Genomic DNA, 16,990 nt, shown 5'->3' on the forward strand with positions numbered 1-16,990 from the left:
AAGGTTAATTACTTCCACTGATTCTTCGTGCGGCTGGATGAATTTTTCCTCTTGCTTGAGCAGCCTTGCCAATTCTTCTGGGAGTTCGGCCTCTTCCTCACACTCTTCATCAGCTTGATTAATCGGGTTGTCAAAGTCGTATGAGACTGTAGCAGAATTGTCATTGATGGTTGTCAAGGATGATCTGCATGATTTAAGGTTCACGCTTTTATTGGTATGAAAGAAAGGATGATTTGAAAAGAAATTTTTTATTATTATTTTTTTTTAAAAGAAAAATGTCATTTTTAAAAAAGTGAAATGAAAAAAATGAAAGACAAGGATCTCAAAATTGATTGCGAACATGAACCCTTTTTCATTAATGATTAATAAGGAAATTTGATGAGGCCCTACAAATGATTCCCCCATGCCTTGGGCTTGACATGGGTTCTTTTGATAAAAAGGAAGGAAAACAACATTGGGAATTACATTTCGATCAAGGTCACTTTAGGTATTTCAAACTCGGTCCATTTGGTGGCACCATTTCCATCAGTCTTTGTGAAGATCAAGCCATCATCTTCTTCTTCTTCTTTTTCTTCTTCTTCCACGGCACAAATACGGTTGTCATCCAGGTAACCAGCACTTGAGAAGTTGTCAGACAGCGGGAGCACTGATCCCCTTGTAGCGATCGGCGCGGGCTTCTTCAAACTCTGGGAGTTGTATCCCAAACCGGTGCGGTCCTTGTTGGCAGGGAGTTCAAGCAATCTTCCCCATCCTTGGGGGTGTCCATCCTTTATAATTGTCAGGGCGTCTTTAAGAGATGCCATGGGGGATTCGGCATCTTTTGATTCATCCCTTGCTGGGCAAACCATTTCAACATTGATAACTTCGAATGATTGGAATGGGACTTCTCTTATCTCCCCTTCTCCTTCAACGTATCGGAAAGATGCGAGGTGACTTACCATAATGTCCTCCTCACCCTCGACAACAACTAGCTTATCATCAGCTAAGAATTTCAATTTTTGGTGGAGTGTTGAAGTGACTGCACCAGCTGAATGGATCCAAGGCCTCCCAAGCAGACAGCTGTAGGCTGGATAGATATCCATTACGAAGAAAGTGATAAGGAAAATATGGGGACCAATCTTCATAGGCAAATTCACCTCACCGATTACAGTCCTTCTAGTCCCATCAAATGCTCTTACTATAAGCTCACTCGGCTTCATTACGAGTCCTTCAATAGTTAGTTTAGCAAAGGAACTCTTAGGCATCACATTGAGGGAAGACCCAGTGTCTACCAAAACTCTTGATAGGACTGTGTCCACACACTCAATGGAAATATGGAGAGCCTTGTTATGATTCCTCCCCTCGGCGGGAAGCTCTTCATCACTGAAACCTAAGCTTAAGCTAGTAGCGATGTTGTTAACTACTCCTTCAAACTGACAAACAGATATCTCTTGCGGTACGTGAGCTGTCCTCAGAAACTTTACCAAAGCCTCCCTATGGGCCTCTGAGCACATCAATAGAGACAACATTGAGATCTTAGAGGGTGTCTGGTTAAGCTGATCAACTACTCGATAATCGCTCTTCTTGATGATGCGTAAGAACTCATCTACTTCACTTGAAGGTACAGGGTCTTGTCTTTGCTGAGCGCCATCAATTTGTTTGCCTTTGTCTGAAGTTGAAGGATTGATAGTTCCAATTGGAGTGGGTGTCGGTGCAAATATCCTTCCACTTCTTGTGACTCCACTAGTGCCTGTGATATTGATCATTGGGTCGCTAGACTTCAATGGTTCTTCTTGAATCTTCTGACCATGAATGTAGACTGAGGTGTCATACATCCAAGGGACTGCCTTGGTGTCAACATATGGGAATGGTGTGGGAATTGTTATCATGATTGGAGTAATAGGATTTGTCGACAGAGTTAACTGAGAGAACTCATATGGAATTTGCAGAGGAGGGACTTCGTCGTACGGTATCTCGAGGGTAGACACATCTTCGTTTGTGGATGGGCAGTCTACCACCAAGATCCCCTGGTTCATTAATTGTTGTATGACAGACTTCAATGTTCTACATTGTTGCGGGTTAATCAGACAATGTTCACAGTCATTACCACAGATGGGAAAGGTATTATTCTTCATCAAAGCATTCTTGATCTCGATGAGTGGTGTTTTTAACTCGTCCACACATGACATCAATCTCCTCCCATTGTCAGCTTCCATCATATTCACCGATGCATTGTTGTGAGGGGGCATCGGGTTATTATTCACATTCGGCCTCTTGGGTGTGAACGTGATTGCCTTAGAGTCAATAAGATCTTGAACCTTGTACTTTAATGCTTTACAATTCTCGATCGAATGCCCGGGAGCGCCAGAATGAAATTCACAACGGGCATTTGCATCATAACCGGGAGGAAGAACCGCTGGTGGGGGTCCTAACTCCCTTAGTTGCACAAGTGATCCCCTCAATAAATATGGTAGCATGTGGCTATAAGGCATGGGAACTGGGTCAAATCTTCTCTCGGGCCTTCGCATCCTTTGTTGTTGTTGATATTGTGGTTGCTGATGTTGCGGTTGTTGTTGATACCGTTGTTGTTGTTGAGTTTGAACAGGAATTGCCAATGGTTGTTGTTGACTTGGTTGGACGGGAGCTATGGCAGCCACTTGTGGATAAGTGGGATTTCTTGTTCGAATGATGGAGGCAGCATTGGTCTCGCCTTCTCGTTTTTTACCATAGGGAACAAAAGGTTTCTTTGATGCACTAGAAGTACTGGCAGAGTTCTGGATCTTTCCCATTTTAATCATATTTTCTATCCTTTCACCGGCTAAGACCAGGTCGGAAAAGCCTGAAGAGGTGCTCCCTACCATTCTATCAAGGTATGGACCTTGCAAGTTTCCCATAAACATGTCTACCAATTCTCTTTCTAGCAATGGGGGTTGTACCCTAGCAGCTAATTCCCTCCACCGCTGGGCATACTCTTTGAAGGACTCCTCAGACCTCTGAGTCAAATTTTGCAACTGCGTGCGATTAGGTGCCATATCAGTGTTGTACTGATAGTGCTTGAGGAATGCCTCGGCCATTTCCCTCCAGGTGTGAATATGGTTGCCCTCGAGTTGCATGTACCAATCCAAAGATGCCCCACTGAGGGAATCCTGGAAAAAATGCATTAGAAGTTGATCATCGCCGGAATAGGCAGCCATCTTTCGGCAGTATGCCCTAATATGTGTCCTAGGGTCGCTATTTCCCTTATATTTTTCAAAGTCCGGAACTTTGAACTTGGCCGGAATGATGACCCCAGGTACTAAGCACATTTCTGCCGCATCGAGGCCCAAAATGTCAGTGCTCCCCATTGCCTTGAGCTTTTCCTCGATAGCCTTTACCTTCCTTTCCACCTTGTTGGTTGCGGAACCGAAGGCGTCATCTTGAGAAGCGTCCCTTGGGATGAAGAATGCATCAAGTTGGTCGTCTGTCTCAAGAGCATGAGGACGAGGATTGTCGTTTGGAACACCGCCGGGTGCATTAATGTTGATTGGAGGATCAACTTGAGGAACTGGAGTCGGATTCTCGACCGTTCGAGGAGTAGGAGGATTGGTAGTACTGGCACGTTGGTTCATTTCTTCTTGCATTTTTGCCATAATCTCTTGACCTCTTGCGACTGCTTGAATAGTCTCCATCAATTGCCGCATTTGGGACCGCATTTGGGATACTTCTTCCTGAAGGACAACTTGGTTCTCTTGAAGTTGCTCCATGACAGCTTGTCGACGTCCTCGTGTATCGTACCGAAAAGTCAGCTTTGGAGAGTGGTTCTGGAAGGAAAAAAAGGGTGGATGGATGAGTTTTTTATGTTTTTGTGTTTCGAAAGATGCATATGATGCATGAATTTTTCTTGTTAAAGCAAAGCTCTTTTTAGTTATTCATGTTTATTCATTGCAAAAAATTACTTGACGATTCTCGTTCACAATCATGAAATAGGAAAACACAATAGAGAAAAATCGCAACTTTCATTCATCCTTTGAAGGGAAAATAGACAACAATACATAGAAGTTGCAAAATACAAGTAATGGAAGCAAATAAACCAACTAGATATCCACCCTAAAAGTGACCCCTTGAGACTTGCGGAGAGCCTCAATGTCGATGATGAGTTCGGCCATTGTTCTTTTGCAGAACTTGACGAAGTGGTAGACCTCTTTAGGGGTATTATCTGGGCACATGATCAGATCTGCCTCCTTCAACTTGTCAGGAAAGTCTTGAAGGGCATAGTTGGTTAACACGGTCATGTTGGTGTACTTGTCCCTCCATTCTTCGTAAAGGACTTGGAGATTATGGATGATTTCGTCCCTTTGAACAATGGCAGCTTCGAATTCATAGCAACGCTCTTCCCAATGTCTACAGTTGTTTTGCAATTCTACATAGGCTTGGTCATAGATTCCCCTCTTCAAGTTCTTGATTTGCTCGCAAGCTCGTCCAAGGTTGAACTGCTCACGCATGAAGCTTCGATGAATCTTTTCTTTCTCTAGTTGCTCCTTGGCTAGCAAATCCTTATGCTCTTTTAGAGTGGTCCTTAGTTCGAGAATCTGGGCCTCGTAATCTTCCCTCGCTTCTTTCTTCATGGCATTAGACCTCTCGACAGTATTTTCAAGGTCTTTGATGATTCGGGATGCTCGATCCAACTCCTCGTTGCGGAAATCTAGCTCAGAATTAGCTCCTTGTAAAGCTCCACCAACCCAAACTCTTTGTCCCTCGGCTAATCGGAGCCTTTTCTTGCTATCTTCAAATTTTTCACAGACTTGCTTACCCTTATCCTCCAAGACATGGTTACGTTCCTTGGCGCGATTGAGTTCGACTCGTAGTTGAGTGTTTTCCAACTCGAGCTCTTTGATTTGGCTGGTAAGTTTGTCCATGTCCTCTTGTAGGATAGGCTCAGGCTCAGGCATCAACGGGAATGAAGAAGGATCAAACAGAAACGGCATCTTAACCACCCTAGCCCTCTCTTTTACCCACACATAGTAGGGTTCCTTGGCTAGGATATTTTTCTTACCCCATTCATGGCTAATACGGACTATGCTTGTCCAAGCTTTTCTCACTCTTTTCACGTTCGAATCAAGCGGATCCACGGTATTGATGACAAATGGAATGAAATCTCTTTCCTCGGGGGGACTTGTCATGGCGTACCCTAGTTGTCTCTTGAGTATAGCAGGGTTGTAGTTGATGCAACCTTGTGTTCCTATCAAGGGTACGTTAGAGAACTCTCCACATCTTGCGATGACATCCTTTATATCCCATTCCCTCTTGTACCATAGGATTGAGTTGGCAGAGAGAGATGCGAACCTTTGCGGCCATGTCAATTTGTTTTCGGCGAAGGGTCCACTTTGAGGCATGCGGGCCCTCATCCAAAGATGTAGCATAGGAGCGCAACAAAGGAAGGTACCTTTTTTCTTCTCATGTCTTGTATGTAAGGCGTGGTAGAAATCGGCAAGTAAAAAAGGCACCGGATTTTTTGTTAAAAAGACTTCAACTGCTAATTGATCCACGAACTTGTCCAGATTTGGGAAGAGGACAATTCCATGAATCAAAAGTGCCAAAGTTGCACTGCAAAAGTCGGGTCTTCCTTCTTTAATCATTTCCCAAGCATGGGCTTCTAGGAACTTTTGAGTTAAACCTTTGAGGGATCCTTTAACGCCCCAATTGTCCACTAACTTGTTGGTGTCGATACCCAAGATGAGTGAGAGCTCGGTCAAACAGAATCCTTTTTCCAATTTCGGGAAGGGGTTGTATTTCTTGATTGGTCGATTAAGGAGTCTCTCGAGGTCTTCCAAGGTTGGAGAGATTTGGAAGTCGGGGAAAGTGAAGCATCTTAAAGGAACGTCATAGTATTGGGACATTGTAGTGATAGCACAATAGTCAACCTTCTCGGTTAGAAGATCTACGATGTTCCCAAAATTGGCTCTAAACTTGTTGTCTTTGAGAGCTATGACCTTTGAACCAAGGACCTTTAATGACCTGATGTCGGGACTTTTGAAGCGGAAAGAAGACGTGTTTTTCTTTGTTGAAGTATCCATGATTGTGTCGGAAAATAGTCTTGTAATTCTGCGTTTGAACAAACGAAAGATTTTAAGAGCTTTGCTTATTATTTTGATGATGAATGAATGTATGAATGAATGATTGGTTTATTATTTCCACAGGTTTTTAGGCATGGGTTCGTGGTTTTGGACCATCGTGACGAAGCATGGAGTTAATAATGACTGCTTAGTAAACCAAGGTTCTCGCTTTGTGTGGTCTAAGGCTTTTGGAAAATTGGGTTTAAGACACTGCCCCTAGAGTCATGGACTTCCTTGACTGTCAGCCGCTTATGTCAATTTACTTGCCAGGCGACTGCTCCATCAAAGTCATCTACTCTAAGTGAGATCTTCGTATCGACCCTTACGAGGAAGGCACCTCGGTGGCCTATACTACGCGACCATCGGTCTAGGCTAGCCATAGTTTTTTTAAGGTTCTAAAAGGGGTCTTAGGGTCATTGACTCTAGTAAAAGAAAAGATGCTTACGCCGAAAGCACGACGGTCATCAATCCCCTTAAGAGAATCTACCACTAAGTGAGGTTCTCGTACGACCCTAACGAGGAAGGAACCTCGCGGATCAATACTACTCAACCTCTCCTATCTCAAGCAAACTCTCAGACTCGGGTGGGGAGTCCTTCACACAAGGTTTTTTCTTTGCAATCATTATTGCTTCCAAAAATTCTTCGTCACAGAGTCAGAGTTTCGGACCAACAGGTAAACAAACAAAATATGCACGAGTTAATAAAGAAAGCAATATATACAGAAAAAAAGATAACAGATAAATCTCCACGTACGTAAAAGAGGAAACAACCCAAACTAGGCTAGACTTTCTTAGGGATTTTTTGATCCCCAGCAGAGTCGCCAGCTGTCGCTACCGGGATTTCGCGATAACGGAACCGGGACTATAGAGAATGCCAAAGAGAGGCAAAGTCAGAAGAGTCGCCACCGAATTTTATTTAGTTCACCTCTATCGGAGAGGAGAGGGGAAATAGTCGATAAAACCCTCGGAAAATAGACGCGCACGGGAAGCGCTTAAAAGAGAATAAGGAATCGGTCTCGCAACCGAGATTTGGGTTCGGAAGTCGGTTGCGTAAGGGGAAGGTGTTAGCACCCCTTACGCCCATGGTACTCCATGGGAACCATTTGGGTTGTTTTACATACATGAGATTTATCTATTATTGTTTTATTTTCAAAAGAATGTGTGGAAAGAATGGGGTGTTTTTGTTATTAGAGTGCTCGCCAAGGATTGTGGCCCTTGTGCCTACGTATCACTCATTCGGGGATGAGGAATCAGAGCTCCGTAGTTCGGAGTAGAAAATATTTGTGCGTTGGTTGATTTTACCTTTGAGAAAAGGGTTTTCGAGATGATGCCCTAAGGCACAAAAATGAGTTTGATGAGTGGTATTATTTTTACCTTGAATAAGGGTTTTATGAAAGAATGTTTGTGATTATATTGTACTAAAGTCTATGGGCGGAGGTGATTATTCTAGACAACAAGTCAAGCGTCTTGCGTCCAAAATAATCAGAGTAAGGGTAGGAATGCTCCATTCTCACTCATTCTCCACCACTTAAGGCTCATGGCGCACAATAATAATCGTAATTATTAAGTGTTTTTAATTTGATTATGAAAATGCCACTTGACTTTGAATCAAGGGTTTGTTTTATTTTGATTATGAAATTTGGCTTATGCAACATGAATGCAAAGTAACCAACAAGAAATCAAAGAGTCTCATTGTAAGGTAGCCCAAGAGAAAGCCTTTTGTGTGCAAAAGTGACCTAAGCTAAACAAAGGATAATGGTCTTACAAACATGTCCCCCTAAGGTGGTGCCATGATGCCATTCTTACAACATGAATGTAAGTTACAAATAAAATCCAACATTTACAAAGTATCACAAAGATAAGGGAAAGACCTCCAAGCAAGGGTCCTAAAATGAAATTCTAGGTCCAAGTTGATTAAGAGTGGAACGAATATTTTTGTCTTATCATTTTATCATGTTTTTGTTGTTTTTAATGTTTGATGATAATAAAATAAATAACAAGTAAATAAACATGCATGATGAATTTATACGATGATGATGATGATGAGTACTTTAATATAAATTACAAGGTAATGACATAAAAGTAAATTACAAGAAAAAGAAACAATATCACAATAATAATGGTTAGTGAATATAAATGATATAAAACAAATATAAGTCAATAATACCAAAATCACAATAACAAAGGTTAACGGCAAACAAAATTAATGAAGTAAAATTAGTGGTTAGTAATATGTACAAAAATGAATATTTTTAAGACTATTTTCTTATGCCAAAAAGACTTAAAATATGACACATTAAGGGATAGCTTATCATTGATGCAAAGTATTGAAGATGATTAAAAAATCAACTAACAATAGATTTGTAACAAAGAAAGTTATGCGACCTTAAGTTCATCTATTAGTATTAAAAAAATAAATAAAAAGTGATTTGTTCTCTTTCTTTTATTTTTTATTCCTCTTTTATTTAACAAGATAATAAGGTAGTAAATAAATTAGCATAATGTAAATGATATAGTTAGATAACAATAAACATAAACATAAAATACTTGAAATAAAGTGAACAATAAAATAAATTGCAAAAAAATAAATAAAAATAAAGTGCAATAATATAAATGTTAGGAGTTAGTAATTAGTAGTTAGTAACAATAAGCAAATGGATTAGGAAGTTAATGTAAAGACATGGTTTCATCTATGCATCAAATGACCCAAATATGGTTAAAATAGAGGCAATCTATCAATGCCTCAAAGTATCATGAATGATCTATTGATCAACCATAGATAGGTTTGAAACATTGAAGATTTAATCAACTCTAAACAATCATGGTCAAGATCTAATAGACCTCATCAACCAAACAAACACAACAACAAGTTCATAATAAAAGAAAATGATAACATACACAAAGCAACCACAAAAAGGTGAAAAAGGATAGTAATAGTAAAAAATCTTTAAAAAAGGGTGAGTAAACCAAAGTTAATCTTTTTTTGCAAGCTTGAATCTAAACCATCTCAAAAGATCAACCAAGAACAAGCAATCATTTTTAATAATAAAAAAAAAAAGGAACAAAAAGTTAAAAAGTTTAAGTTAAAATCATTACCCACAAAATATGAAAAAAAGCTAGGTAGAAATGGTGTTGAACTTGAATGTGAAGTAAGGGGTTTGGGATGAAAATATTTGTGGTGAAAGCTTAGTAAAAGGGTTGGATTATGAGTGTTAGAGAGTGAGAAACTTTGAGGAAAAAAATGTGAAATGGAAAAAAGTTGGTAGTGGTGACTTTTGGGAGAGAAAATTTTTTGGGTTTTGATTTAGGTTTGGAGAAGAGGGGTTGAATGATATTTTTTCATCAATTTTGGGGGCTAGGAAGCATGAAAAATGAAGGGGAATGGTGCATCTATTTATAGGAAAAGTTAGTGGGAAAATGGGGGGAACCAAATACCCTTTGTGCAAAAGAAAGCTCTTTTTTTTTGGAGTGTGGGAGGCAAAATCCGGTTTCCCCCCTTTTCCTCCTTTTTTTTTTTTTTTTTTTTTTTTTTAATTTTAATTTTTTTTTTTTTTTTTTTTTTTTTTTTTTAAAATCATGCCTTGATTCCATGCAATATGTATTTGGTTATGAAAGTTAATATAATTATGATGAGGAGATAATGAAAGCATGCATGTGCAGTAGGGCCATGGATCAGATGAAAGTTGTATCGGAGTAGGGTGAATTTCGGGGTATGACAACTGACGATAAAGCCCAACAACTTACCAGAATGAACACCAAATGTACACTTTTTGGGATTCAAGCGGAGTTTGTACTTCCTCAAACGCAGGAATAACTTCAATAAATGCTCAACATGTTCTTCTTCATCACTTGACTTGGCAATCATATCATCACCATATACTTCAATCTCTTTGTGCACCATATCATGAAAAAGAGTGGTCATAGCTCTCTGGTATGTTGCACCAACATTCTTTAAACCAAAAGGCATCACTCTATAACAGAATGTTCCCTAGGGTGTAATGAATGTGGTCTTCTCCCTATCTTCGGATGCCATTTTGATTTGATTATAACCGGAAAATCCGTCCATAAATGAAAAGACTTTGAATTTAGCTGTATTGTCTACCAACATATCAATGTGTGACAAAGGAAAATCATCTTTTGGACTAGCTTTGTTCAAATCTCTGTAATAAACAGACATGCGGACTTGTCCATCTTTCTTCGGAACAAGCACAATATTGGCCACCACTGCGGATATTCGAAGGTAACAAGAAAACCAGCATCGATTTGTTTCTGCACTTCCTCTTTGATCTTAACTACCATATCAGGATGAGTCCTTCTCAACTTCTGCTTGACCAATGAATATTCTGGCTTTAACGATAATCTATGTTCCACGATCTCAGAATCCAACCCAGACATGTCTTGATAGTACCAAGCAAATACATCTGAATATTCTCGAAGAAGATCAATCAACCCCTTCACATCATATTCGGAACCCAAGTTGACTAGTTCAGTCTGCTCTTCGAATGGCTGAATGGTTTTTTCCTCATGCTCAAGTAAACAAGACAATTCATCAGATACTTCATCATCAATCTCTTCCTCGGTCTCAAACACAGGAAACTCAAAGTTTTGAGAGGGAGTAGGATCATTGTATTCAATGGGTTTGGAAACCAACCTACATAATGATTTGATATTTTGATTTTAGAGAATTGAATTATGACCAAATATTATGCAGATGTGATATTATTATTTTTTTTACTTTTTTTTGTGATTACCATTTTCAAAAAAAAAAGTAAAAATAAAACATCATAGATGTGGATGAATAAAATTGCATTTTATTGATGATAATTGAAGTGCCAACAATGTTCACTTCTCCCTTAGGCATAGGAGAAGGACTTTCTTAAAAATGAAAGACAAATTAATTAGAGCAATGAATAATAGTAGGAACATCGACAGCAACCAAATTGTTGCAAGTCTGGCCATGCGTCACAAAGTTGGCGCAAGCTTCGTCTTCATTGTCCTCATCCTTGACCATAGCAGCTGAGTGTTGATCATTACCATGAATGAACCCTCCACTGTGGAAAATCGGCTGAACATCTTCAGCTTTGATGATGAATGACCCTTGTTGAAACCCTAATCCGGCTTTGTTCTTGTTCTCAACAATTTCTATTACGCGGCCCCATTGATCGGTGCTGCCAGTCTCAATAGCCTTCTGAGCATCCATCAAAGAAGACATGGGTGCCCCAGTTTTCTTTACTTCATCAGTAATAGACAAGGCTTGGAACGGCATCCCAAACTCCTCCTCAGCTTTAACATACGAAAAGGATGACAGATGGCTCACCAACAATGTCTTCTCTCCACCCACAATGACAAACTTGTTGTTCTTCACAAATTTCAACTTCTGGTGTAGAGTTAATGTCACAGCTCCTGCCTCATGAATCCATGGACTTCCCAATAAACAACTTTTGGCCAGGTGGATATCCATTACCTGGAAAGTAATTTGGAAATCACTCGAACCTATCATAAATGGCAGGTCCACTTCACCAATGACGACTTTGCGAGAACCATCAAATGCTTTGACAATTACGCCACTGTACCTCATTGGGGCGCCTTGGTAGGAAATTATGGACAAAGTTAACTTCAGAAGCACATTCAAAGAAGAACCAGTGTCGACCAACACATTGGACAACGCATCCTCCTTGCAATTCATCGAAATATGCAGCGCTAAATTGTGATTTTTGCCTTCCTCAGGAAGCTCTTCATCACAAAAACTAGGATTTTTACAAGATGTAATTTTAGTAACAATATGGTCAAATTGATCCACAGTAACATCGTGCTCAACATAGGCTTACTTTAGTACCTTCTGCAGTGCTTCTCGGCGTGCATCATAATTCATTAACAGGGACATCACTGAAATCTTCGACGGGGTTTGGAGCAGCTGCTCCACCACATTAAACTCACTCTTTTTAATCAATCGTAACACTTCATCATCATACTAGGCTTTAGTTTGCTGGATTCACCAGACTGACACACTGGAGCACTAACTAGATTCACCACAGGCACATCCACCTTCTTACTGGCTGAAACATCCTATACTTCCTTTGGAAAGACCGGACCGAAGACACGACCACTACGGGTCACCTTTTCAATATCATCTATATTTACCAAAGAATCAGCTACAAGTAACAGAATCTCTTGACCATTCTCCACCATGGTGGCATTATACTTATAAGGAACATCTTTATCGGATGCACACGAGACGGGGCCGGCTAACTGTATAACCAACGGCGATACCGATCTATTGACGTTGTTGTTGCTGCTGCTATCAAATTGAATTACTACCCGCTCAGGGGTCTTGAACACCTGAACAATCGCATTCACGTTATCTATATACCTTTACTGTTGAATCTGGATTACATTCTCATCTATCAACCTCTGGATATCTCTCTTGACAATCAGACACCCTCGTGGGTTCACGCTACAAATTGCACAACCATCATGGTCGTGCTCACAGTCACTGATTGTACACAAGGTCCTATACATCTCTACCAATGACCTACGGATACGTCGTACATCAAACGCCCGGAAATTCCCTGGACAACCATCTACCATGTTGACCGAAGCATTACCATGAGCAGGCAACGAATTAGCTTTTACATTAGGCACACGGTCCTCGAAGGACACCATCCCACTCTTCATAAGCTTTTGTACTTCATACTTCAACGGGTAGCAGTTCTCAATGTCGTGGCCAGGGGATCCCTGGTGAGAGGCACAATGGAGTTTAGGCTTGTACCAATATGGAAGTGGTTCGGGAATTTGTGGAGGATTTCTGGGTTGACTCAGGTTCTTGAGAACCAAAGATGGATATAATTCAGCATATGTCATAGGAATAGGGTCAAGGAGACCTTCTTCCTCTCAAAACTTTATTGTTGATTATTGTTGTTGTTGTTGTAGTTGGTTCTATGTTGCGGTTGTTGTTGACGTTGTTGTTGTTGAATCAGAATAAATTGATTATTGAAAACATAGGAATTACATATGAAACTTGATGTTGATGCTGACGAGGTTGAGAACTCCTTATGACATTAGGGCTCCTCTGCCTCTCTACAAATATTGGATTAGTTTCCCCATCCTTTCTCTTCGAGAAACCACCACCATACTTCTTACTAGATGACATTTCTTCCTTGGACAGGTGTTGTTCACGGACTCCCTCTTCTAGCCTCATCCTCATATTTACTATTTCAGCAAAGTCACTGGGGGCACTAGCATTCATACCTTTGTAATAAAACGAACTCAGGGTCTTCAGGAAAATCTTTGTCATCTCTTTCTCTTCGAATGGAGGATTAATCTGAGCAGCAAGTTCCCTCTACCTTTGAGCATACTCTTTGAATGTCTCCTTATCCTTCTAAGACATAGACCTCAACTAGTCTCTATTAGGCGCCATATCCATATTATACTTGTACTGTTTAACAAAAGTTTCACCCAAATCATTGAAAGTACGAACACTTGCACTGTCTAGCCCCATCTACCATCTTAGAGCAGCACCAGTCAAACTGTCCTGAAAGTAGTGAATCAACAACTGATCATTATCAGTTTGAGTTGACATCTTTCTGGCGTACATGACAAGATGGCTAAGTGGACAAGTATTTCCCTTATACATTTCAAAGTCAGGGATTTTGAACTTCATCGGGATCTTTACATTCGGCACTAGGCAAAGTTCAACGGAACTTTTAACAAACATGTCTTTTCCTCTCAACATCTTCAACTCCTTTCGCAGCTCAAGGAACTGATCCTTCATCTTGTCCATCTTTTCATATACATCTAGGCCTTTAGATGGCTCAGAATGGTGGATAGTGTCCTCAACACGAGGCAAAGTATGAACAACTGGCGGTGGCACATACATGATAAGGCTAGATGCCGACATAGAAGCAAAGGTGGGTGCAAACCCTTCAGGCATGAAGTTTGGTGGCATTCCCCATGGGAATCCAGCTCGCATGGAAGGACCGGACTGGATGGAAGCAATGTGAACAGTTGAGGTAGCAACCTCAGAAATAACCGTCCTCTGGGGAGGAGTTGCAGGAGTTGGTGAAGATTGGCTCTGCGCGGCAAGAACAGACTCCATCATGGCAGTAAACCATGCCATCTCATCCTTTAGCTATATATTCTCTTGCTCAAAATGTTCCATGATCTTGGGTTGATTGGTTTGATTGTTGTATCGGTGATCAGCTTGGCTGAAGCACAAAATAATAACCGATAAGACATCTGACAGAAGAAAACCTGCTATGTAAATGATGCATGGAATGAAATTTTTTTGTTTATTTAAATTTTAAGGAACATATGAAGTTCTATTTACAAATATTAAATAACAACAATAGTAACAATTTGATTCACCATAAAAATCTCTTTTTATTCACAAAATTTGGAAGGATTACATTGAGTACGATTTCAGAGACCAAAATACAAAATACAAGGGAAAAGGAAACTAATCATCCTAAGGATCCTTTAGCAACGATGTCAAATGATCTGGCTACAGGCACATACTTCCTTCGGATGCGTCGAATCTCAGACTCAAAGGATGTCTTCATCTAAGCTTTCTCAAGGACAAACTGATCAACAATCTTCTTCCAAGCATCGAAAGGCTGAGCCATACCAGAGGAAGATGAACCCTCTGACTCTCTTTGTCTCTTCACTGCTCGGTGTTCAAGAAGTTCAATAAGTGGATTCTTGTCTTTCGACTCAAGCCGCAACTCCTCATGCTTTCGACTCAAAGCATGGAACCGCTCTTCCCACATATCTCTCTCTTGCTCCATCTTAGCAAGTGCATCTTCCAACTCCTTTACATCTTGGTTAGGGAGATTTAATGGCTCAGCCACAACCAAATACATAGGTCTTTCACAAGCATATGACATCTTCAACTCCAAAACTCTCTTCTTCACCCAAATAGTGTAAGCTTCCAAAGCTACACGGTTGCACGGACCAAGCTCAGATCTTCCCTTTCTGTGTACATTATGCCAAGCATGTATCGTCTTCTGCTTCAAATGTTGGGGATCTTTACCTTCTTGATAAAAAAGACCTTCTAACTTAGTGTTATTAGGTTTTATCTCTCAAGGGGAACCCAATTTGGCGACGAGCCAAAGAAGGGTTGTAGTTGATTCCTCCTTGTGTACCAATGAGAGGCACGTTAGAGAATTCACCATAACTGTCGATAATATCCAAGCTACTCAATGCAGAACCATACCAAACAATATCATCATTAGTGAGGGACATTAGTCTCTGAAACAACCGTAGACATTGTTTATTCTCCAGAGAAGTAGGTGTCTGAGGAAAGTGCGAAATAAACCACTTGTATAGAAGAGGAACACAACAAACAATAGTTCCACCACCTTTAGAATTCCTTAAATGCAAAGAGAAAAACATACCACCCAACAGAGTAGGAACAGATTCCCAATCAAGAAGATTCTAATGGCGTTAACATCAAAAAAACCGTCAATGTTAGGGAACAAGGCTAAACCATAGATGAGCAATACAAAGATGGCTTCAAAAGCATCCACACTACCAGCTTGAGCAAAGACAATAACTTTTCCAATTAGGAACTCAGAAGTCAACCCAAACATTCCTCCTTTCTTCACCCAACAAGTCTCAATCTCAGACTTCTTCAAATGAAGAGGTTCAACTATGATATCAGATCTGGGGATCTCCTCCAATCCATTAAAAGGAACTTTGTCAGAAACGGGTATTCCCAAGAGATGGGCATACTCCTCTAACGTAGGCATAAGCTGATAATCAGGGAAAGTGAAGCAATGCTAAAGAGGATCATAGAACTGAACCAACACACTCAAAAGTCCTTCAACTACATCAACATATAGCACAGACAAAACCTTCCAATGACGTTGCTTAAAGTCCAAGGTATTTAGTACAAAGGATGATATCTTTCTTAGCTCTTTCAAATCAGGACATCTAAAACTGTACTTCTTAGTGTTCCTTCGTCCACAATCCATGGTCTGAAAATATTTGAAAATAAGACCTTAGTTCCTTGAAATTTACTTTCTTTTATGAATGTCATGATGCACATGTATGCATGAATGCAACAATCACAAACAAGGGATCACACACAAGGCAAACACAATCAAAGGTCAAGGGATGGATCAAGTCATCATCAAGATCAATCATCCATTTTGGTGGATTATGGTTTTCACCTTATCAACACCCAAGTTCCATTGATATTGACAAGACTTGATCGGATCAACCAAAAATCAAAGGGTTTGTTGTGATTCACGAGCATGCAGTCAAGTTAAGAACCATCCCAAAGGAGTGTACTAAGGATATCAACCTGAAGATCATGTTCTAAAAAGTTCCGAGAGTCTTAATCTCATCTATCAGATATTATAGGTTAGGATGACTGACTCATCAACCCATAATATTCTCAAGAGGAACTCTCCTGAGTGTAGTATCGCGTAACAACTATTATCAAGTCTACACCTGAATAGTCTCCACACTACGTCCTAAATAGGCCAAGTTGGGTTTAAATGTTCTACGGTCCTCACTTATCTGACCCAATATTAGAGAAAGTAATGCCTATCCACAAATAACTTGTGTGACATCAGTAACTCCCAAAGGATCTCCATTGAGTAGATGGATCTCAAACCAACTTGTTAAGGACTACTCCACACAAGTCGAACATGACTATACCATCCCCCTATCTTAATTGCACTCAAGTTCGGGTTAGAACTTATCTCACCACTCAGAGATCACCAAGCATAACAAGCAGATCATATCACACAAACAAATATAAAAATATCAAATATACGAATATATACACCTAAAAAAGTAGGCTAAACCCACTGAGGACTACTCCCCAGCAGAGTCGCCACTTAATTTCTATAGCGGTAAGTTCATGACCATTAAGCTACGAATAAACTTAACGTCAATAAAAACAGAGTCACCACC

Source organism: Lathyrus oleraceus, chromosome 4 (genome assembly GCF_024323335.1).
Source record: "Lathyrus oleraceus cultivar Zhongwan6 chromosome 4, CAAS_Psat_ZW6_1.0, whole genome shotgun sequence".
Taxonomy (NCBI): Eukaryota; Viridiplantae; Streptophyta; class Magnoliopsida; order Fabales; family Fabaceae; genus Lathyrus; species Lathyrus oleraceus.